The sequence below is a fragment of the Patella vulgata genome, chromosome 5 (assembly GCF_932274485.2).
Source record: "Patella vulgata chromosome 5, xgPatVulg1.2, whole genome shotgun sequence".
Lineage (NCBI taxonomy): Eukaryota > Metazoa > Mollusca > Gastropoda > Patellidae > Patella > Patella vulgata.
This window is the reverse complement of record NC_065883.2, coordinates 12,642,097-12,665,926: the sequence shown is the minus strand read 5'-3', so window position 1 is coordinate 12,665,926 and position 23,830 is coordinate 12,642,097. Positions and strand designations below refer to the sequence as shown.

Here is a 23,830-nt window from a genome sequence, read left to right as displayed (position 1 = left end):
TGTCAATATAAGTCTCTTTCCTTTGATCAAACAATCTAGATATTTAAATTTTGATTTAATTCCAAAATTTAACACTCATGTAATCTATTAAAGCATAAAGCATTTAAGATAAAGGTAATGAAAGCACCTTTTATTTGTTTGCCATGCATGCTACTATAAAGCCGTTTCCACTTAAAAGTGAAGCAAAACGTTAGGTCAAACCGTAATAAATAGTTGTAGAGTATTGTGATCAGCGTAAATGTCTAACGTTTAGCATTTGGCAATCTAATTTAGCCAGTGGGAATGTACAGAATAGTTTACATATAAATTATGATAGTTTACATATAAATTATGATAGTTTACATATAAATTATGATAGTTTACATATAAATTACGATAGTTTACATATAAATTATGAAATTACGATAGTTTACATATAAATTATGATAGTTTACATATAAATTATGATAGTTTACATATAAATTATGATAGTTTATATATAAATTATGATAGTTTACAGTTTACATATAAATTATGAAATTACGATAGTGTACATATAAATTATGATAGTTTACGTATAAATTATGATAGTTTACATATAAATTATAATAGTTATGATAGTTTACATATAAATTATAATAGTTTACATATAAATTATAAAATTATGATAGTTTATATATAATTATGATAGTTTACATATAAATTGTGAAATTACGATAGTTTACATATAAATTATGATAGTTAACATATAAATTATGATAGTTAATTATGATAGTTTACATATAAATTATGATAGTTTACATATAAATTATGATAGTTTACATATAGTTTACATATAAATTATGATAGTTTACATATAGTTTACATATAAATTATGAAATTACGGTAGTTTACTATCTACATATAAATGATATATTTCATATTTGTTTTAATAGCTTTCATTATATAAGCTTTCTTTATACAATGATTCATGTCATTTTTGTATTTGTTTATATATTTATATGAAGGCCTCTTATCCAAAACATGATAAACACTCTTCCATTTTTGGTGAAAAAACATCCCAAAGAAAGTATTGAAATAGTACAGGGTATAATTTTTTATTAACAAAAAAGCATTTCTTATTTTGCAGAGAAACAGAGTTTTCTCTAAAAATATGAAAAACAAGCAATATCTGTAGTATGAGTTTCTTTGATTAATTATTGGTCTGACCAAATTCAGACCTTTTTTAAATTGGAGGGGGGTTGAATGGCCGAATGGTTAGCACGTTCGTGCTTTATCATAAGACCTGTCATTGAGTCAACTGGCATGGTTTCGAATCCCCGGTTGTACACGACAAGGGGTAGGGTTGCCTGTCCAACCTCGTGGGTTTTCTCCGGGTCCTCCGGTTTCCTCCCACTGCTAATTTACAGAAAAAGCTCAGGATCACCTGTATTCAGTCTGTTTTATACGATGAATTATTGATTAACCCTTTCTCATGTGGTATATATAAATATTGACTACCTCTCTTCTCTGAAAAGGGGGGGGAGTTGGATGGCTGAATGGTTAGCAAGTGCACGCTGTATCATAAGGTCTGTCATTGAGTCAACTGGCTTTGTTTTGATTCCCCAGTTGTACGTGACAAGGAGTAGGGTCGCCTGTCCAACCTTGTTGGTTTTCTCCAGGTCCTCCGGTTTCCTCCCACTGCTAAAGACCCCTACGCGCAAGCGAATTATAGAAATAAAATTAAACCATATGTTAGTCCCGAAATGACCTAGTTTGTGTTGAGTGGACGTTAAACCCCATTTCTCTCTCTCTTTTTAAATTAGCAGTTGTGATACTGGTTGGCTCCATTGGCTAGATCTGATATTTGCAATTGAATTTTATCTGTCAATCAATGAAAAAAAATGCATCCTTCACATATACTATATATAAGGCCCCTGAATTTATTATTTGTTTGCGATATCAACCTATGTGGAAGTGGACCTAAAACTCCAGGAAAGAACCAATGATTATATAGACACAAAAGGAATTGTCAAGGAAAGGAATGAATGGTGTTTATCATGTCTTGTAAAAATACTCTTGTATGGTTGGTTTAACTGCTAGATGTGTTTCTAGATACTGTGTAAAAGTACACTTGTATTATAACAAGTTTAACTGCTAGATGTGTTTCTAGATACTGTGTGTTGTTAATTTATATAAAATATATATTAAATAAAATCATGTTAAGTTTTTAAAAGAGGTTACGGTTTACCTTGATCTGAATTTCTAATATTGGCATGCTCTTATTCATTCCAAATAAAACCATTTGAAAATAATCATATATAGTATTTGTTAATATTCTTTCAATATCATTTCAATGCTGCTGCTATTGAATGGGGGCTAACGTGGATGAAAGGGTTCAGGGAGCGGAAGGGGGGCTGCATATCACCAAAGTCTGGCCAAAGAAGTTTTGAGACGACAATAAGAGATTTTTCAGGGATATTGGCGATAGGAATTTCCATAGATATATATTCCAGCAAAATATATGACACTACAGTCGCTATTGTTCTGACTTCGGACTAACTACATGTCATACATATCCATTATACAAGCTTTAAACAACATTTAGACCTATTAGGTCTACAGATCAGCTTTAAATGATTGCTTGGTTTACGGTACAACAAACTATAATCTATAGACCTTACAAGAAGACAATAACGTCTTGGTATCTACAAATTTAAGTGTTCCATAAGATCAGAAACTATACAATAGTACTAATAACTGTTCCTCGCTACAAGCCAGGACAGTTTTGCTAGGGAAATACTTCTACCCTCTCTTCATTCTGAATGATATCCGTGAAAAATCTAGCGCGCTCCTCTATTTAATGGCAACAAACGCTCATAGAATTGGATGAATCAGATCCCCTTTCCGCCCAGCTCCACACACACAGGACTAATTGCGGACCCAGCTTATATGGTTGCCTACACTGCGATTTACTTTAGAGGGATTGGCTGGGATGGTAGGAATTGTCCTGTGACCCATGATCTGTACCAAACACTGACCATAAATGTAGTGCCAGATTTCGGTCAAGGAAATATGCCACTTCATTTCGAGGACACTTAATTAAAGGAGACCAGTCTCTAACTTAATATCATCCACAGTCTGCGACATTGAAAACACGACTTATTGGTCAATTTAAATCAACATTGATAGGCTTTTGGTATCCAATATTTAAGACAAAATGAAAATTTTAAAATTGGCACACAATCGCATTTCAGAATGCTTTCGAAAAGAGATTTAGATCCTTTAACCTCAAAACGTATTTGCAATGCAGACAGATCTCTCGTAAGAATGGAGGCAATAATATATCTGTGTATGCGGCCATATAGTATTTTATTTATTTAGATTTATTTTTCCCACGAACAAGCCAATCTGGTGTTGATATGTGTTAAACTTCCTTTAAATGCGATGACAATTTTAAATTATGTTGACTAGACGTTTAAAGTAATATTATATAATATCATAATGTGTTTTATTATCCACCAGAGATCGTCTGATACCAAGACATCTAGACTAGATTACCCTAGTTGGATTGTACCCTTAAAACAGATTTTATTTGATGTAAAGGTTAAAACACTTTTTTTAAAAAATATTTTCTCAACATACAAGAGTATGTCGTTAGTTACTAGCCGATGACAAATAAAAAAACCCAAAGTTATCTGGTAACAATTGCATACAAAAGGTTGAATCAACGTAAAAGATTCGACTGACGAAAAGGACAAAACGTGAAAAGGTTTTTGGATCAGTTTCAAGGAGGTCTGAAGTACACAAAACATGCGGTAGAAATTTTGATACAAATAAAACTAGGAATATGTAGAATAACTTTGTGAATTGAAGTTAGCCAATGCCACATGTTGTAGGTTTATTTTGTAATTGCATATAGCGATAAAATCTGTCGTTACTCGTTATTCTCTCCTGGGATATAGTCTGCCAATAACCCACCACTGTATAGTTGTCGGGTTCTCGACAGATCTTGTTTCAGTTTTATTGGATTGCCTACCACCGTTTACACAAATTGTAAACAATAATTGTTTGATTCATTGCAGTGATCCCTAACACAATATAACATGAAATTGTGAGCTACGCAAACTTCCCAAACAATCAAGAAGTGTACCATGGTGTTCCAGAGAGGGTAAGAAATGATTTCTGTACTGTGCTATGGTTGATGGGCATCCGCCTGTTGTGTGCTATGAGACAAATTATGCCCGAACTGTGGCATTTTTTAAATTCCAACTGTCGTGGGGGTTTATGCGCAAGTCAATGTGTACACGGGGCCCTATCCTTTATTCTCCAACCTCCTGGGTTTTCTCCGGGTCCTCCGGTTTCCTCCCACTGTTAAAGACCCCTGAGTGCAGGCAAATTATTAAAATAAAATTAAAACCATATGTTAGTCCCGAAATAACCTAGTTTGTGTCGAGTGGACGTTAAACCCCATCTCTCTCTCTCTCTCTCTCTCTCTCTCTCTCTCTCTCTCCTTCATTCGCGCATCAAATTGTTTTATACCAGGTTAGGATCGATTGTATATTAGGGTGTGGCCTATGTGAGCCTGATGTAGTTAATGTCAGTGAAAGAAACTAGGAATGTGGAGAATCTGGTATCGATGATAGAATCAAGATGGTGGTGATTATTGATGGTTTTATTCAATCATTGGTAGAGATAATGCCACAAGTGGCAGCCTTTTATCGCTGCCTGGTAATCTGTGTTCAGATTTTACACTTGTGGTTTGAAGCTGTTTCTCTTCCCAGTTCATTGGGGGAAATACGGTGGCTCAGTGTGGAAATACGGTGACTCAGTGGGGGAAGTACGGTGGATCAGTGGGGGAAATACGGTGGTTCAGTGGGAAATAAGATTGCTCAGTGGAGGGAGGGGGGGGGGATACGATTGCTCAGCGGGGAAATAAGATGGGTCTGTGGGGTGAATACGGTGGCTCAGTGGGGACATAAAATGGGTCTGTGGGGGAAATACGGTGGTTAAGTGGGGAAATAAGATGGGTCTGTGGGGGATAAACGGTGGCTCAGTGGGGAAATAAGATGGGTCTGTGGGGGGAAATACGGTGGTTCAGTGGGGAAATAAGATGGTCTGTTGGGGGAAATACGGTGGCTCAGTGGGGAAATAAGATGGGTCTGTCGGGGAAATACGGTGGCTCAGTGGAGAAATAAGATGGGTCTGTGGGGGAAATATAGTGGCTCAGTGGAGAAATAAGATGGGTCTGTGGGGGAAACACGATGGCTCAGTGGGAAAATAAGATGGTTCACTTGGGGAAATACGGTGGCTCAGTGAATATGGAGCTGGCTCACTAGCCAGAGATTCACGAAAATTGGCATTGAAAGATTCTCAAGGTATCCCTCTGGTTTTCCCATGCCAGTGGTGCAGGGTGGAGGGTCTGACCGGGGAAAGGGCTATAGTCGTTCAGAAGTATTATACGGTCCACGAGTATAGTCGTTCAGATGGGACTTAAAACGGGTTCTACCTATATACTCGTTGACGCACACGTAACGGAATCATTGACAGTTCGAATTCGATGAAAATTAGGCAGAAACGCCACTGCCCGTGCTAAATTAACCTAATAGTAAACTACATTACCCTGGTTGTTGTAGACAAGATGAACCACGTTAAACCCGGTTTCATTTCTCATGTTCAGTGATATGATGTTGCTATTGCCCAACTGGTAAAGGTAATGACACGATCTCGGGCCTCATCCCTGGCGATGTGACGAAAACCCGAGGTCCAGTGTACACATTGGCGTGCACGTAAAATACCCCTTGGCAATTGGAATACGATATAACAGTAGGCCATAGTGCCGCTGTCCGGGAAAATTTCCCTCATAGCACAATTTATGGCGTTATGCCCGTCTTCATTAGCCCAGTCGTAGCAGAAAAGTACGTCGGACGTTCAACCCCATTTTATCCCGGGTTCGTAACTTCATCTAATCCAGTGTTCCCCAATCTTATGGGTCAGATCGGACAGCACTAACCTACTTATTAACCAAATATTGTTCTTATACATGTAAAGACGTGACCTTCAGTTCTCTTTCTTTACCTAACGTCAAGTCTTTGTCCCTAGATACCACGTGTCTATGTGAATCCATTAACCTCCGTGACACGTTTTGTTGTTTTCGTTCATCCATAAAACATTTCTAGTCTTTGTATACAAACATCAAGTAAAAACTGAAATACAATAACGGTTGACCAATTAGTAGGTAATGTCAAGAATTTTACTTCTTTTGACGGCAAGTAGATGACCGATAGATTGACCTACGTTTTCAAAGTACAAATTGTATAAAGATGAACAGGGGCGGACAAAGGATGGAGCCTTAGCACCCCCCCCCCCACACACACACACAACAATAATTCATTTATATTTCTGTTCTTATGAAACCTGTAAATTTGGGCATTTTTGGGTTGGTTGTGCTGATGGGGGATGGGGTGGGGTTTACACCCCAATTTTTCAAATCTTCTCGAAGGAGAACAACCCACGTACCGGCCTCTCTAAACCAAATATCCCGCGTCCGCCAGTGTACATGAATGGAGCCAAATCTCTATTTCCAGACTTCATATTTTAGCAAATTAAAGATACATGGGACATACCTTATCAATTTTCAATCAAATGAAATGAAATGAAATGGAGTTTAACGTCCTACTGTTTTGCTCCGAACTGGGCTAATGAAGACGGGCATACGCCATACAGTGTGCTATGAGGGAATTTTCAATCAACATCGGTGTCAAATCTAAAGCGTTAGAAATTGTTCTGGTTCAATTTGTTTGAGCTTTTAATATTTTATAACACAAACTGCCACCGGCAATTGGCCGTTCCAATGCTGGTCGGTGATTTGCGGAAAGCATCGAGTGGTATAGAATGAACAGTGATCAGAGGCCGACCCGATTTGCCACTTCCAGAAACATTAGCGAAAGCTCTGCCGGAAGACTCTTCCAGACATGCGAATCGAGTGAAAAACAGAAAGAAATATGGCTGATATAATCAGTTTATCTGCCATTGGCGTCATATTCCGCGGCCAAATATCTTCTGAGGGCGGAAGAGTCCAAATCAAGTGCGTGGTAGAGTTCTGCCGGGAGAGGAAGGAGACAAATCGAGTTCTGCCGGGAGAGGAAGGAGACAAATCGAGAGTAGCATGCACTATATTAGTAATTTACGCATGTGCATGAAATTCCCCGCCTTGTACCTCGTTTTATTCAATAAACAGTCTTCATGAGTCCGGTTGCTGCAGAAAAGTCAAAAGTCAAACCCAATTTCATTTCATTTGATTTATTACTTTAAGCCCTATCTCATCCACTCATTATTCGATGAAATATATCTGGAACTGTTCTTTTATTTGTGTAAACAAAATTTATATGCAGAGAAAACCTTGAACTTTGTGCACTTAAAAGTTTTACTACAAGACAAATTTTGTAAATCTTGTAAAAGTATCAGGTTCCGTTTTTATATCAACACAAATGACATTTAATGATACAATATATAGTTTCACTAACACTTGATTCAAGTGTTCTTCTTGTAAACATGTAATAATAAGGCAAGCGCGGATCTTTGTAGTGTGGGGTTAGTTTTCTCCTGATCCTCAGGTTGAATTATTGAAATAAAATTGAACCACACTGAGTCCCGAAATGACCTAGTTTGTGTGGAGTGGACGTTAAACCCCACTTCTCTCTCCCTTCCCCACATCTGTATTTACCCTGATCAGTCCGATTAGGGGCGTCAGGACCTGGGGCATACCTGTGTGTCTCACCAAAACGTGGCACACCAACCCATACAAATATGACCGCCATTCCTGTTTATAGGACTCTGAAATTTACTACAAATACAAATCATTTCATACTGAATTTTCTTTTTTTATTCGGTCCCAATTTCCTCTGCGGACCCCCAGTGAGCCTCTTTGACTCCGTTGACTTCGAAAACCTCCAATGTTTGTTCGGGCCCCTTAGTTGCCTGTTACCCCCATTTTAAGAACCACTGAGCTAGACCAACAAAAAGGCTCCGAAAGGGTATGAAGCCTTTTACGTATTCCATAAACGAAACCTTAGTAAATATTGATTAATCGTCATCTTTTATTAATATTATTTCATTTTGCTGAAAGAAAGGAGATTGTGTATAAGGCCGTGGCTACCATCCTCATCCCCGGTTCCGCCCTTTATAAAGATTTTCTAACTGTTATAGTATTTATATTGTAAAAGTAACAATTTACTGTTGTATTTCTCACACGTGTGCTATTTCTGTAGTAACTAAATGATGAAATAGATCTATTTATTAGTAACATACTATCAAACAGAGGAGATTTGTTCTTGTAGAAATGTGACACCAAGTCCACACACTTCTAGTTACTAGTATAAATAGATTATTTACCCATGGTACATATACATACTAATAATATGAAAACACAGGATAGTATTAATACGACAGGAACTTTAAACGTAAAAAACAAGCCAAATTCAGACTGCGGCTTCGCTCGTTGCCATCAGAATCTTTAAACGTATAACGGTTCCACTGTTTGCTGTTGTTGGGAGCCAAGATGGCCGAGTGGGTATTTCCACTGGCTCGCTAATCAGGAGGTGTGGGGTTTGAGAAAGTTCCCCAGCGTTGCTTCCCTTTGTAAGTGATGCTGGACGAAGTGTCTAGCAAGTGTCGGGTAGAAGGGAAAAGAGGTAACGCGTAATACTATGTAAAGAGTTAAATGTCTCGTCAATACTTCAGTGACTTTGAGATTAACATTTCAATTCTATGGTTTCTGGTGCCATCTGTAATGAACAAAGAAATACATACCCTACAAGACAATGTACTAGTAATAATAAAGATTTCGATTCACAAACGACAAAATAATAATAAACGGTCGTCGTTCAATTTGAACTGTTTACGTAATTCACAATCAATTAGAAATTACAATATTTACATTTTTTAAAAAATATAAATCACTTCATATACATTCAAATTACATTAACATTTGCTTTTAGACCTTCGATACCCGGCTCCTCCGGTTTCCTCCCACTGCCAAAGACCCCTACGCGCAAGCGAATTATTGAAATAAAATTGAACCATATGCTAGTCCCGAAATGACCTAGTTTTGTCGAGTGGACGTTAACCCCCCCCTATCTCTCTCTCTCGCTTTTAGACCCAACTTGTCTGTTTTAAAATTCCCAATATCCAGTCCTTCCATAATCGGCGATCAAACAGAACAATAATAAAAACATGACAGAAGTAAAACATCTGGAAATTAGAGAAAAATAATTCACGAATATAAAACGGAATCGTCTTGGCCACAAAAGGAACATTAATTGATCAAACATGAATAGTGTTCACACCCTTTGTTGTTTAAAAAACAGAAAATCCATCAACAAACTAGAAAAGGGATAACATGTGAAAAAGATTAAAATTCCGAACATTACACATAGGTAAATTCTATTTATTTATCTTTCACGGAATTCTGTTGATGTTTTTTTGTCAAAAGTCTGAAAACGGAAATGCTCGTTTACATCTTACCAAACAGACATCAACACGAAATCAAAAACCCTTATCTGCTCTCTTGGTTAAGATAATAGATACCCCACCCCTACCCCAATCTCTTTTGGAGACAAAAACTGTGCCTCACCTTGTTGAGAGAAAGAGAGAGAGAGAGAGATGGGGTTTAACGTCCACTCGACACAAACTATGTCATTTGGGGACTAACATATGGTTTAATTTTATTTCAATAATTCGCTTGAACGTAGGGGTCTTTAGTTTAGCAGTTGGAGGAAAGCGGAGGACCTGGAGAAAACCCACAAGGTTGGACAGGCGACTCTACTCCTTGTTACGTCGTACAACCGGGGATTCGAAATCACGCCAGATGACTCAATGGCAGGCCTTATGATACAGCGCGCACATGCTAACCATTCGCCCCCCCCCCCCCCCACACCTTGTTAGGAGCGACTGCCCGTAACTGAGAGGATACGATCAGTTGCCGGTTTGTGTCGATGTACACGCGGTTGCCACTGGCAAACCGCCTGTTAACAACCGGTTGCTAAATCATCTATTTGTCAGGCAATTAATTTGTACTGTAAAGTCTAGAAGTTAAGGCTCATTGCAGATTTCGTCATAGGTCGCGAGATGTAAAAAGGGTTAGGGCACGTGATTGTTGGTTAGGGTTAGCACTAGCCCTGTTTACATTTCGTGACCTATGACCAAATCTGCAGTGGATCTTAACTTTTGAGCAAGGCGCCCCAAGCCAGATACGATCATACCAGAGATCGAAACAACGACCGTAATCTAAAGTTGACCGACCAGCTAGAACTCGAAGCGTGACAGACCAGACCACTAGATCATCCCAACCCCCTAGCCCAGTAATTATCAACCAGTGTGCCGCGAGATCTTCCTAAGTGTGCCGCGGAATTTTGAAAGGCACACTTAAGAAAATGCGAAAAACCCAATAGAGACTTTTGGCAAGCGTAATTTCCTGGTCCGTATCGCGTATCCGTATGGATTTTGCGTGTGACGTCATCAATGTCTGTGTATTTCTCATACGTGATACGGCACACGGATACGGCAGCACGTATGGAACGGCTTTCATACGGAAATGGTCCGTATAACACTGTTCTCTTTTTCCCGTCTTTTTGCTACTTTTAGACGCTGAAATGTTGCATCATAGCGTTTTTATGAATCTGTGTGTATCCTAGAACACGAAGGTGTATATTTGATGTGATTTAAACAGTGATAACGACTGGAATTTAATCATTATTTTTAATGGGTTTTTCTCGGAATTTTCATATTTTTCCCGCCTGTCTGCATACTGATTGATCTACGGGCTAAACTTTCTGAAACAATACACTAGTGAAACCAAAAATTGCTAAAATCTGCCAAAACTCTAAAACTACATTGACGCAACGTATCACGTATACGATACGGATACGGGATACGGATACGGGATACGGATGGGAAAAATCCGCTTGCCAAAAGTCTCTATTGATCCCAATTGAATATTCGCTGATAAGTTCATAGATGTGCTTTTCTTTATTTAGTTTAAGACATTCTATGATTCTATGGCTGTCTCTGTCTACGGCTGTATTCCGTCTTATTTGCCATGTTTTTATTTCGAAAAATTTAACCAAATTCAATTTTTTTTCATATATATTTAGCCAGGTGTGCCGCCATTTTTCATGTGTTCCAAGGTGTGCCGTTGGCAATAAAAGGTTGAGAACCGCTGCCCTAGCCCCATGCATTAAGTTTGTTTTCAATATTCTCGTACTATTTTAGATTACCCCCAATGTTCTCATGGACACAATTACTATTTCACCAGCCCAAATAAATAAACAGTCCTTTGTATCTCTAAAAAATGTTTTTGAATTTTCGGAATTCTCTGTTTCTGAAGCTAAGGCGTGATTATGATTAGTCTCGATGTAATGATGATGGTACCATTAAGACTGCGGTAATTCTTATTTGTCTCCAAACATTAAAGAATAGGGTAAGGCTAGTTCGTCTCCAAAGCTTTTTAAAACCATTGTTGATCCTGGTCTGTATATTTGCGTTAAAAAATAACAACAAGTCGCCCTTATTGAAATATCTTTGTCGGTTTGCTTTTCAAGGCCTACACATATTATTCCAGTCAGTTTTAATACGTATTTTAAACCATTTACGAGAATTGGTTCGGATAAGAAATAAAATGGCCAACGCCAGTTGCTATAATTAGCTTCTTTAGACAAGAAGAGACATTGTTTTTTCAGAATTTTTAATGTGTTATTGCTGCCATTTAATACGTATCATAATGTCTTAAATATGTTCAGCAGAAGTCGGTCAGATCTGGAGGCGCCGCAAACACGGTCTTTGATGTTTTGTGTACTATGGAAATTTTTATGTTCAAAATATGCGTGAAATTTGTTATTTTCGTTTTTATGGTAATTTTGGGATTGTGTTGAGGACGTTGACATATACCTTGATTTGATAGTATGCTTACTACGTCTGTGTTCTGTCGCGTTGATGTCTATTTCATTGTTCTATAGTTTTTGTTTGGTTTTCTAAACTATTATGAGGACATAAAGACACCGATATAGTATATTATTTTGAGTAAAAATTATATATGTGTATTTAAAATGATGACCCGGAGAAAACCCACGAGGGTGGACAGGCGACCCTATTCCTTGTCACGTACAACCGGGGATTCGAAACCACACCAGTTGACTCAATGATAAGTCTTATGATACAGCGCGCACGTGCTAACCATTCCGCCATCACCCCGAGAGAGGGAGAGGGAGAGAATGTACTTTACATTCAATGCCATTGGTTTGCATGAGCTTGAACGACCCCTAAAGCAATACGGACATTTTTACAGTGCATATCCCTAGACGAGTGGTCTTAGCAACGTCTTCGAGATAAATTGAACTACGTGTTAGTCCCGAAATGACCTAGTTTGTGTCGAGTGGACGTTAAGCCCCATCTCCTCTCTCTCTCTCTCTCTCCCCCTCTCTCTCTCTCTCAAAATATATGTAGTGGTTTCTATTAAGATTCTATTCTTACACCGTTAAATTCTTCAGCATTTAAAAAATGTATTTACGCCATTGGTACATTTCTGGTAGAACTTTTATTGGAACGTTCTGTGTGGTATTCAAAACATGTTCTAGTATTTGAGTGATTACATTGTTGAATATAACAATAAATGCCAAGAACGCTTAACAACCATATTAGGACAAAAGTCGCAGAACTTGGGCACCATACATAAGTATAAGAGGAACAAAATATTTAAATTACGTCACAAGTGACCTTGATGTTCCATATGTCACCCAGCATGAAGAACATTTGTTACCATAGTCGATATGGTATTCACTAGTATATACTGAGAAAATAATAAATGTGGCAAATACGTCACTGGGTCGAATTTCCTAATCAAATTATCCCTCCACCTGTAGCAGCTATTTCATAACAATATTGTCACCGAATTTTACACAAATATTTGCTAACAGGGAAAATTCTCAAAAAAACTCGGGTTTCTTACTGAAATAAACAAGGGCGCGTTCTTAATTTGTAGTTCATTTTGGTTTGTTTACTCCTGAACAAAAGCTGGCTTAACGACATTTTTAACATCTAAAAATTTAAATATTTTTAATTTCCTTAAGGCCACGCGCATAGCTTCTGTAAATTCTGATTTACGCCAATTTATAAAAATTATCCCGAGAAAGATAAAAAAGTGATTGTTGCCATGTGAGCACGCGACATCATGGCCTCTATAACCGGTAACAATACGGCGCCCAATATGGCGGTAATTTTCAATCAACTTTTAAAATAGACGAAGTTCATTTTAAAATAACTTAGATTTTACAATAAACATAAACAAGTACCCAGAACTGCGCAGTTTTTTTTTCTAAATAAAGGTCAAATTTAATATGTCAAATTCCACACCACAATTTGGCATTGCTTGAAATTTACAAATCTTATGTAAGAGTGTTTTTTATTTGAAAAGACCCAATGAATATTTTGCCGTGGAATCTGCGCAATTTTGGCAATAAAGCATTGCCTGTCTTGGTGAGCATTGAAGGTCTTCGTGATTCTACAGTACGGGCGACCTCCAGGCTAGCGAGCCAGCGTCTTACCCACTTAGCCACCGTGACCCCAGGTCCTAAGAAAGACTTGCAATAGGCAGATTTGGCTCTTGGATAATACCTCTTTAAAGAACAAATATATAAATTGCCCTCAACTGGAAATGTACACTAGCTTCTAGAAGATCAATTTCTGTAAACATATTTCTGATAAAAGTCATGGCCACAATGATCTTTATGATAAAGTAGAATACTTTTATCATTACAAAGAACATGAACAAATATAGTTAGATTGTATTATGTCTTTAGGCTACCACTTGTGTGGCTGACTTATATATCGAAACCCAAGGTCAACTGTACAACAAGCGCGGATCCAGAATATATATTTCAGAAGGGGCATTTCCAAAATATGCTTTGGACTAAATATGCTCTTCCAGACTCTCTCTGGATAAAGTTGGCTTAATCTACGGAAACCAAATATCGGCTGCATGTATGTCCAGGTCCACAATTCATATTTAGGTAATGGCCGACACGATACCACCCAGAAACACTAACATAAAAAACCCGACCCCCCCCCCCCGCCGGATTCGCTTTTAAAACTATATATTTTACTTCATACACAGACCACTACCATTCTCTAGTGTTTTTATTTCTACTTAAAATAAGGGGTGGGGCGGGGGCAGAATGGTTAACGCGTGTGCGTTGCATCATAAGGTCTGTCATTGAGTCAGGTGGTGTCGTTGTTTCGATTCCCAGCTTATACGTGACAAGGAGTAGGGTCGCCTGTCTAACCTCGTGGCTTCTCCGGGTTCTCCGGCTTCCCCCCACTGTTAAAGACCTCCGTACGCCCAAGAGAATTAATAAAATATAATTGAACCATATGTTAGTCCATCTCTCTCTCTCTCTCTCTCTCTCTCTCTCTCTCTCTCTATACTTAAAATATTTCTTGACATCATAAAAGCCAGTAGGAAAAACATTCAATGGCCAGACAATGTAACATGTTTGTTCCACTTCTAGTCCAATAACATTTTAATTAGTGTCAACATTTTCACTCAATTCCACCTGTTGGGGTTTAAAGTGGCACAGTGGGTTACCAGTATTTACTCAAACCTTGAAAATACACGAAAAGCACGTGTTTGAGTGCCTTAAGGTGAGACCAAGGGTATCTAGGTTATCCCATTCTTCTCCAGATCGCGACCAACACTGAAATATCCGTTCGTGTAATAAAAAAAATTGAGATTTGGTACAGTGTCATTTGGAGATAGAAATTCATGTCTAAGTATTTCTAGGCTACTTTCACACAATTCGTAGCACTCTAGACAGACCCTGGACCGGAAATATTCCATAAGAGATGGCCTTCATATGTTGTATTCGCGGTATGGGACTGTCTCATGGAACTTAAACAGACAGTCTGCAAATAAATCGACACCAAATGACGCTACACGAATATACATTTACAAAAACGGAAATAGTACAAAATAATAACTCAGGAGTAATCGTGTCTAGGAAAAAGAAAGCATATTATAACCTGAAGCAACGTTTTCTTTTTTTTAAAAAAACCTTGATATCAGCTAGTAGTTATCTTGTCTGATCTCCTTAATGAAATTAAATGGGGTTTAAAGCCCTACTTCTCTACAGCAACCTGGGTAATGACATCCGGCATATGTCAGGCAGGGTGCCACGCAGTTTGTTCAGACATTGAATTTCAACTGCCAAGGGTTTTTACATGCACACCAACGAGTACACTTTTTTTTACGAACGACTTGACTTTATACTTTAAATTAATACAATCATATAACTAAGCGCTTTCCCGTGCAAGAGCCCCCCCCCACCCTACCATACCACCTGCACCACTGATAAGGGGGACGCAAGCTGGTGTATCCCAAGGAACTTTCTCGGCCAACACCGAGTTCGGACCCGGGACCTCCTAGTGAGTGATGTAGCCCCATACTTCCCGATTAAGCCTATATAGGCATCTACACAGAGTATGCTGCCACCTTGAGGGATTCACTTAACTTCTCACGTGTGGTCTTACAGAATCAAAACAAATGTTAATAACATTTATGACCTAAAATAGAACTTAAGAACTTTGTATAATATTTAAGTATGATGGGGCTTCTACCACCCCGAATATTCTTTTGGTTTCCATTAGGCACCGTTCCCACGTTGGTAACGGTTTTAATTTCTAAAACACAGTTCTAGATGGGAATGATCTTAATGACAACAGAATAGGCCTGTTTGTGTAGTATGGGTGGCCTTGTCAATATAATTTATTATTAAAGAAACATATTGGACTGTAACATGATATAGAAAAGAGAAAGCATTTGTCAAGGAATGTCCTGTATGGAGACATTAAAAGCTCAGATTACATTATAACGGACTAGCAAACCAGATGTAATATAAGACATTTAAATACGCTGTTCATTCACACTTGTAATGGTGCATAATTTTAGTGCATTTGTGAATTTGGTGCAAACTGCACCTAAAAGTACCTGTAAATATGAAAACTGGCAGCAGTGTGACTGTTTCAATAAAAAGTCAATTATATTTCATAAACACAGACCCGAGACAATGGCGCCATCAGATGAGATGAGCGGGTTTGGGTTTAACGACCTGTTTTTCTGCCCCATCCGGGCTAATGAAGGTGAGCATACGCCATACAATTTGCTCTGAGATAAATGTTTCCCAGACGGCGGCGCTACGACATACTCATATTTTGAATTCCATCGAACAAGGGTTCTTTTACGTGCACGGGCTTCGCCTACACCACTGACAAAGGGACACCACGCGGGAAAATTCAGATTGGGTGCAATCACAGTACCAGCCAGAGAGAGAGAGAGAAATGGGGTTTAACGTCCACTCGACACAAACTAGGTCATTTCGGGACTAACATATGGTTTAATTTTATTAACATAATTCGCTTGCGCGTAGGGGTCTTTAGCAGTGGGAGGAAACCGGAGGCCCCGGAGAAAACCCACGAGGTTGGAAGTACCAGCCAGAGATTAGCCGATCATTTCAAGCAGTCGTGACCCGACGGATTGGGTGCAATCACAATACCATCCCATCCTGAGACTAGCCGATCGTTTCAAGCAGCCGTCGAACGAAGGTTTGAGTGTCATCACAATACAACCCAGAGACCATCCATCCAGGATTGGCTGCCATCACAATACCACCAAGAGATTAGCCGATCATTTCAAGCAGTCGTGACCCGACGGATTGGGTGCAATCACAATACCATCCTGAGACAAGCCGATCGTTTCAAGCAGCCGTCGAACGAAGGTTTGGATGTCATCAAAATGCAATACTGAGACAAGCCGATCGTTTCCAGCACACGTGACAACGGTTCGACAAGATCGCGAAAAATAAAAATTGTATTTTTCGATGCTGTGTTATTTAATCATATTTGGAACTGTAACAATCAAAGTTGCATTCATAATATTGGTAACGGGGGGGGGGGGGGGCGAATGGTTAGCGAGTGTGCGTTGTATCGTTAGGTCTGTAATTGAGTCAACTGACCTGATTTCGTCGATTCTCCGGTTGTACGGGACAAGGAGTAGGTTCGCCCGTCCAACCTCGGGTCATCCGGTTTCCTCCCACTGCTAAAGACCCCTACGCGCAAGCGAATTATTGAAACAAAATTAAACTATATGTTAGTCCCAAAATGACCTGGTTTGTGTCGAGTGGACGTTACCGCCCCCCCCCCCCCTCTCTCTCTCTCTCTCTCTCAATCTCACATTGGGAACTGATAGCATGAAGGAGCTGATCCATTCCCGGTAGCTATGGTAGAACATTCGGAACCTGACTACCCCTTCGAAAGCTTTTAAAGGATTGTAGTTTCCTTATCAAAAAAATATAACAGGAGAGAATCGAAAAACGTCCATGAAAATCAATATTTATTTTTATGAATGTGGCGCCCCATTGGTCTCCCCACTAGCCCCCGTCCCTCATATATTTACAATGCAGCCCATGTCATGGTCATATATAGTTCATTTAACTGCTGTGAACATAAGGTAGCACTTATAAGACGATTGTTTTAATTGGTCTAACGAATTCGCTTACTGCCCAATCAAACTGATTGTTAAATTTTATATCATATTGTAACTATATGACTGCTTTGTTTTATAATAGTTTACATATTTTAGCATGTCACGTGTTATTAAAATAAAAGACATTAACGTAACAGAATAACAGATTAAAAACTAACTTCTATGCTAAATGAGTTAGAAATAAAACAAATGTCTCCAACAAATCCTGTAATTTGGTTATCATTGAAAACCAGATGACCTCATTTAAAGTGGGCGTGTTACCATGTCTTAAAGAATCCTACCAAGTTTTTATCTTAAAGGGAGTCACGGTGGCTAGTTGGTTAAGACGCTGGCTCGCTAGCCTGGAGGTCGGGTGTTCGATCCCTACATTTGTCGAGAAAGTTCATCCAGATTTTCCGACGTGGTTACCCCTTGTCAGTGGTGCAGAACGGAGGGCCTGACAAGGACAGCTGTCTAGTCCTTCGGATGAGACGAAAAACCGAGGTCCCGTGAAAATATTGGAATGTACGTAAAGGATCCCCTGGCAGTTGGAATTCGATATAAGAGTAGGCGATAGTGCCGCTGCCCGGGCAAAATTTCCCTCATAGCACACTGTATCGCGTATGCCCGTCTTCATTAGCCCAGTATAGGAACAGAACAGTAGGACGTTAAACCCCATTTCATTTCATTTCATTTTATCTTAAACAAATCGGTCATTACTAGTTTTTGCTTTGCATAGACGGGGTATAATGCTTAAAATACAATTTTTATTTTAGATATACGTCCAAGAATGATGTCCTGTATTGCGTTCGCAAACCTTTAAAGATCAACCAAGCTCTCTATCCTAGCTAGATACTTACACGAATTCTTCGACCATGGAAATGTGAAGTTTAAATTTCGATATTCATCACAACATGAAAACAAGCTCTAAAATTGGAATCTGGCAATTACAGAACGAACTGACGCGTCGGATTTTATTTTCGATATTCACCATAGGGATAAACATTTCCCTCTTTATCTAGTACGCTTTGCTACAAAAGTCCAGGTGGTTATGGTCAAATCAAAAATGCGATAGGGCAAACTCGAAAACTTCCTCTAACTGAATATACCAATAATTGAACGTATATACCATAAGGACAAACATTTCCCCTTTGTCTAGTAATCTACGCTACAAAGTCAAGGGGGATGGGGGAGGGGCTGGATGGTCGAATGGTCGAATGGTTAGCACGTGTACGCTGTATCATACGGCCTGTCACTGAATCTACTGCCGTGGTTTCGAATCCCCGGTTGTACGTGACAAGGAGAAGGGTTGCCTGTCCAACCTCGTGGGTGTCCCCCGGTTTCCTCCCACTGCTAAAGACCGTATGTTAGTCCCGAAATGACCTAGTCTGTGTCAAGTGGACGTTAAACCTCATCTCTCTCTCTCTCTCTCCCCCTCTCTCTCTCTCTCTCTCTCTCTCTCCCTCCCTCTCACCCAAAGTCAAGGTGGTTATTGAATACCAATAATTGAACGTCTATGTCTATCTCTGTGTGTATACATAACAAGCTTTTATTCTGCCTTGAATGAAAGAACGACAACCCTTCATAAAACACTCAATATCTTTAAATGAAAGAACCAGGACGTAAAACACCTTTTAATAAAATCAACACAAATTCAATACCATTCAACCCAAGGCGCATTTATTATTATAATAATACAACATTAAAAATAACAATGTTGTGTTAAAGTTTGAATCAACAATGCTGTTTTAACATCGCCTGTCCAACCTCATGGGTTTTCTCCGGGTCCTCCGGTTTCCAACCAACTGCTAAAAGACCCCTACGCGCAAGCAAATTATTGAAATAAAAATTGAACCATATGTTAGTCCCGAAATGACCTACTTTGTGTCGAGTCTCTCTTTCTCTCTCTCTCTCTCTCTCTCTTTTGGCGCAATATAGCCCGGTTGGTGCTGATGTGCCATAAAACCTATTTCATTCATTCATTCTCTCTCTCTCTCACATCACATCAATGCTGTTTATTATCTTATAGTATTATGTCAATGTTTTGTGGTTATTATCTTATCATATCACATCATTGATTATCGTATCGTATATTATCAATGTTGTTGAATATTTATCGTATTATTAGCGGCTGTTATTCCATGATAGATGTTATTCCAGAAACGTGGGTCATCTGTACCATCATTGTTTACACCACACCGGTAAATATTTTCTTCATTAACAGACTCTAGAAAGAAATCTATATTAGTCGGTATATTCATATCACTATCCATAATCAACATTAATCGATTCGGTGTAGTCAAAGTTATAAACGATAAACACATGGACATTGTAGTTGATGAAAATTCCGAAACAAAAAATCCAGGCGTTAAACTTAGAACAACTTTCCAACTAGAATTCATGGTGTTATAATGTTCAACGGGCTTATCGCCACCAGGAATCTCATCCCGGTGACGAATAAAAAGTTTTAATCCTCGTTTGAGCTCCAGCTCTGCACGCAGGTCGTGGCACACCCACTGGTACATGTCATCCGCATACAGAATACACACGTCATACAGGAACTCTTCTCGTCTTCTGGGTTTTATATAACGATCGATCATTCTCAATAAAATCAATTTTATCTTTAATTTGTTTTTAACGAACACAAACATTGTCAACAGAGCCACAAGAATAAAACTTATCCCAGTCACGCCAGTCACGACTACAGTTAACCAAGTACTCGAAACGCAATGAAGTCGTAAGGCCCGATAATGATTGGTGATGAGTCGTGTTGTCGTCTTTTCACCCATTTTGTCTATACAGGAATAATTTCTACCATCTAGATCTACTCTTGTCTGATAAAACCAGGCCAATAAACTGGACGAATCACAGGTACATCCAAACGTGTTTCCATATAATGATATGTGTATAGGATTTTTCTCTGAATTAAGTTTATTCAATGTACGTCGTGTTTGTTCATCAACTGTTGCCAAGGCATTATAACTGAGATATATATTATGTAAATTTACAAGTGTTAAAAAATCCGAAATGGAGACCAGGTTATTAAACGATAAAGAAATTTCTTTCAATTCAGCAGGTAGGATACTCAGTAAGTTTTGAGTCAGATCTAAATTTTTTAATTGTTTCAAAGGTTGAAAAAGTCTTTTACCAATATTAAAAAAAATAATCACTATCTAGGTTCACACTACTTAATCTCAATGTGGTTAAATTTGGAAACGTGTAAAAAAAAGATTGATATATAAAACGACAATTGCTGTAACTAAAATCCACAATTTGTAAATTTTCTAAACCGAAGATTTTGCTTTTTTGGGTGAAGGTTAATCTCGTGTATGATACATTGACAGAAATCAAATTTGATCCTCCGGTAAAATTACAGGTAGGTAGCGTCGCTAACCTGTTAGGCAGCCCGTCCAGTTACAGATATCTAAGTTTTTCTGGCAGGTAAATTGGAATGGTGTTTACGAACGGTCGCGGCTCTTCACGCAATTGCATATTGCCATTCATATGAAATTTCGCTTGGTCTGACAAATCTAAATATTCGAAATTTGCAAATTGAGGGAAACGGAGATAAAAATCAAATGGGTGTGTTACTTTGCCTGTTATTGCATTTCCTGATAAGTCCACATGTTTCAAACACTTCGTTAAGGGGGGTATGGGGAAAGTAAAAAATTTTGAGAAATCTACCATATCTATTTGATTACAGGATAAATCTAAATACTCTATACAAATATTAGAAAGTATGTCTAATGATAACGGATAACCGGATACTCGGAAAAACCAGAAATGGGTTGCCGATTGAGATATCGTTACAGATTTCAGTGTTTTGTTTTGGAATACATGTAATGTAGATAAAAGATCAGGTAAACCAATAGTAGATGATGATACTTCCGTCGATAAAACTATGGTTTCAAGGCTCGCTAATGGGGCAAAGACATCCCTATCTATATAATGAAGCGCACAACGTTGTAAATTTATAGTTGAAATCGGAATTGATTTAAATACAATGAAAGTATTATTAGTAATATAAGGTAGTTGACATTTAAATTCAATACCGTCTATGGCCATGTCCGACAAATCAAGTTCTTGTAGATTATGAAGTTTGGAGAAACCCCAATTAAAGTTATCAATGATCCACGCATCGATGCAAAGATATCGCAAACCAACTAAATAGCCGAGGATCTTACCGTGTGAGATAAACTGGTCATTGTTTCTAGTATATTTGAAGGTTGATCGAATACTTAACCGTTTCAGAGATGTCAATGGCTTAAAGACTGAATCTGAAAGAGATTTAACGGAATAGTTGAGATTATGCCCATTGAGTTGTAACTCTTGAAGCTGATACAGATTGCTGAACGCCTTTTCATGGATATCACTGATCGGGTTGAGATTCAAATTCAGATATTTTAAGTTGGTTAATTTCACAAACTGATTATTTAACAAATGTTTTATCTTGTTGTTATTTAAATACAGGGATGTGGTATTTAGAGGTAAGTTATCCGGTACAGTAGAAAATCCACCACGAGAACAATCGACGGCCACACCCTTGTTCTTCGCATCATTGGTACAGGTACAGTTTCTGGAGAGCTCGGCCGCTGAGAGAAACGTCAAAAGCAAATAAAATCTCAATACATTAGGTTCCATGATGTTTAGGTAGTTAAGTTGATACCTGAAAAATATAAATCAAGGTAATTGGATACCGAATAATGACTTTAGCAAGACCAAAATTCGCTTTTTGTGAAAGATATCAATTCAATATTTTGCAGCTTGGACCCGCGCCCTTGCAATCAAGCAATAAACTTAGTTACTATTTCATAATTTTAGATTATCTCAAAAGTTGAATGGAATCAGCGAAGCGAAACCTTCTTCCTTTTCTTATAAGCCAATGGACGTCTTATCGCTCTGACTACCTATAAATAATGCCGGATGTTCAATTGAAAGTAGAATTTATTGGGAAGCTTTGTTAACATTATACATTTTCATTTTTATTGCTCTATGTTTCTTGTCAATGGGTAGCATTGATCAACCTTGTCCCCTTGAATTGCGTGAAACATGATACAATAGGCACACGATAAGGAGGTGAAATATTCCCTGAATATTAACATGCTTTAGCATGTCACGAGTTATTAAAATAAAGGACATTAACTTAAACATACATTATGCAAGAGCTAAATCTGCCTATTGCAGTTCTTTCTTTAGGTCTGAAATGTTATGTAAATTATTAATTGGACATTAATTAACTTATCCACCTCATAATCAACTCTCAATGTCAACGCTAGCCTGCGATATTAACTGGATTAGGATCCGATTTGCTGCTCAACTTTCATTTAATCATGAAATGGATAATCGTGACTATGTTTGTTTTTATGGTAGCTCCTTTAGTAATGACGATCGAGGCTATACCTAAAATTTAATCGCTAAAATCTCGGTTCAGAGTGGATCAATTTGATTGAAATTTCAGCAAATTCCCTTTACATTATCTAGTTTTTAACTATTATAGATAGTGAGAACTGCCAGCTCTTTATCTAATCTTCCATAATGTATTTTTAACAGAATAACAGATTAAAAACTAACTTCTACGCTGTAATTTGGTAATCATTGAAAACCAGATGACCTCATTTAAAGTGGGTGTATTCACATGTCTTCAAAAATCCTAGTTTTTGCTTTGCATAGACGGGGTATAATGCTTAAAATACAATTCTAATTTCAGATATATGTCCAAGAACGCTGTCCTGTATTCCGTTTGGAAACCTTTAAAGACCAACCCAGCTAAATACTTACATGATATCAATCACCATGGAAATGCAAAGTTTGAATTTCGATATTCATCACAACATGAAAACAAACTCTAAAAGCGGAATCTGGCAATTAGAACTGACTCGTCGGATTCGAGACGACAGGGGAAATGTGTCTAGTATAAGAAAAGACCTTTACAACGAAGTAACCGAAAAGGCCGATAATTCACGACTGACTTGCACCGTTTAACATTTTAACATCCAGTACTTAAGTAAGTTAACGTTCTAATGTGGTATTTTATGTATATTTATCTAACTTTTTTATATGTTCAACTTTATGGCCTAGCTAATACATTTTAATCTATTATGAAAATTTACAAATTTCAACGCATATTACACCGGAAATACCACCACATTGACTGACTAAAATCTAAGTTCTGTTATTTAAGTGCATGTACCTGATTCTCCGAACATAAACACATTTCCTTAGTGTGGTTAGCGACCTGAAATTCAGAATGAGTACAACGGGATTTTGTTGAGACAATAAAATACACCAACCGAACTAATGAAC

At 38.1% G+C, this 23,830-nt stretch overlaps 1 long non-coding RNA gene across 1 annotated transcript; it reads left to right on the top strand.

Moving 5' to 3' along the window:
- The first annotated feature begins 597 nt into the window (after nucleotides 1-597).
- LOC130012849 (uncharacterized) lies at nucleotides 598-2,273 on the top strand. Its single transcript, XR_008788095.1, has 2 exons — nucleotides 598-1,355; nucleotides 1,641-2,273. It is a non-coding gene; the product is annotated as an uncharacterized LOC130012849 (long non-coding RNA).
- Nucleotides 2,274-23,830: the final 21,557 nt, after the last annotated feature.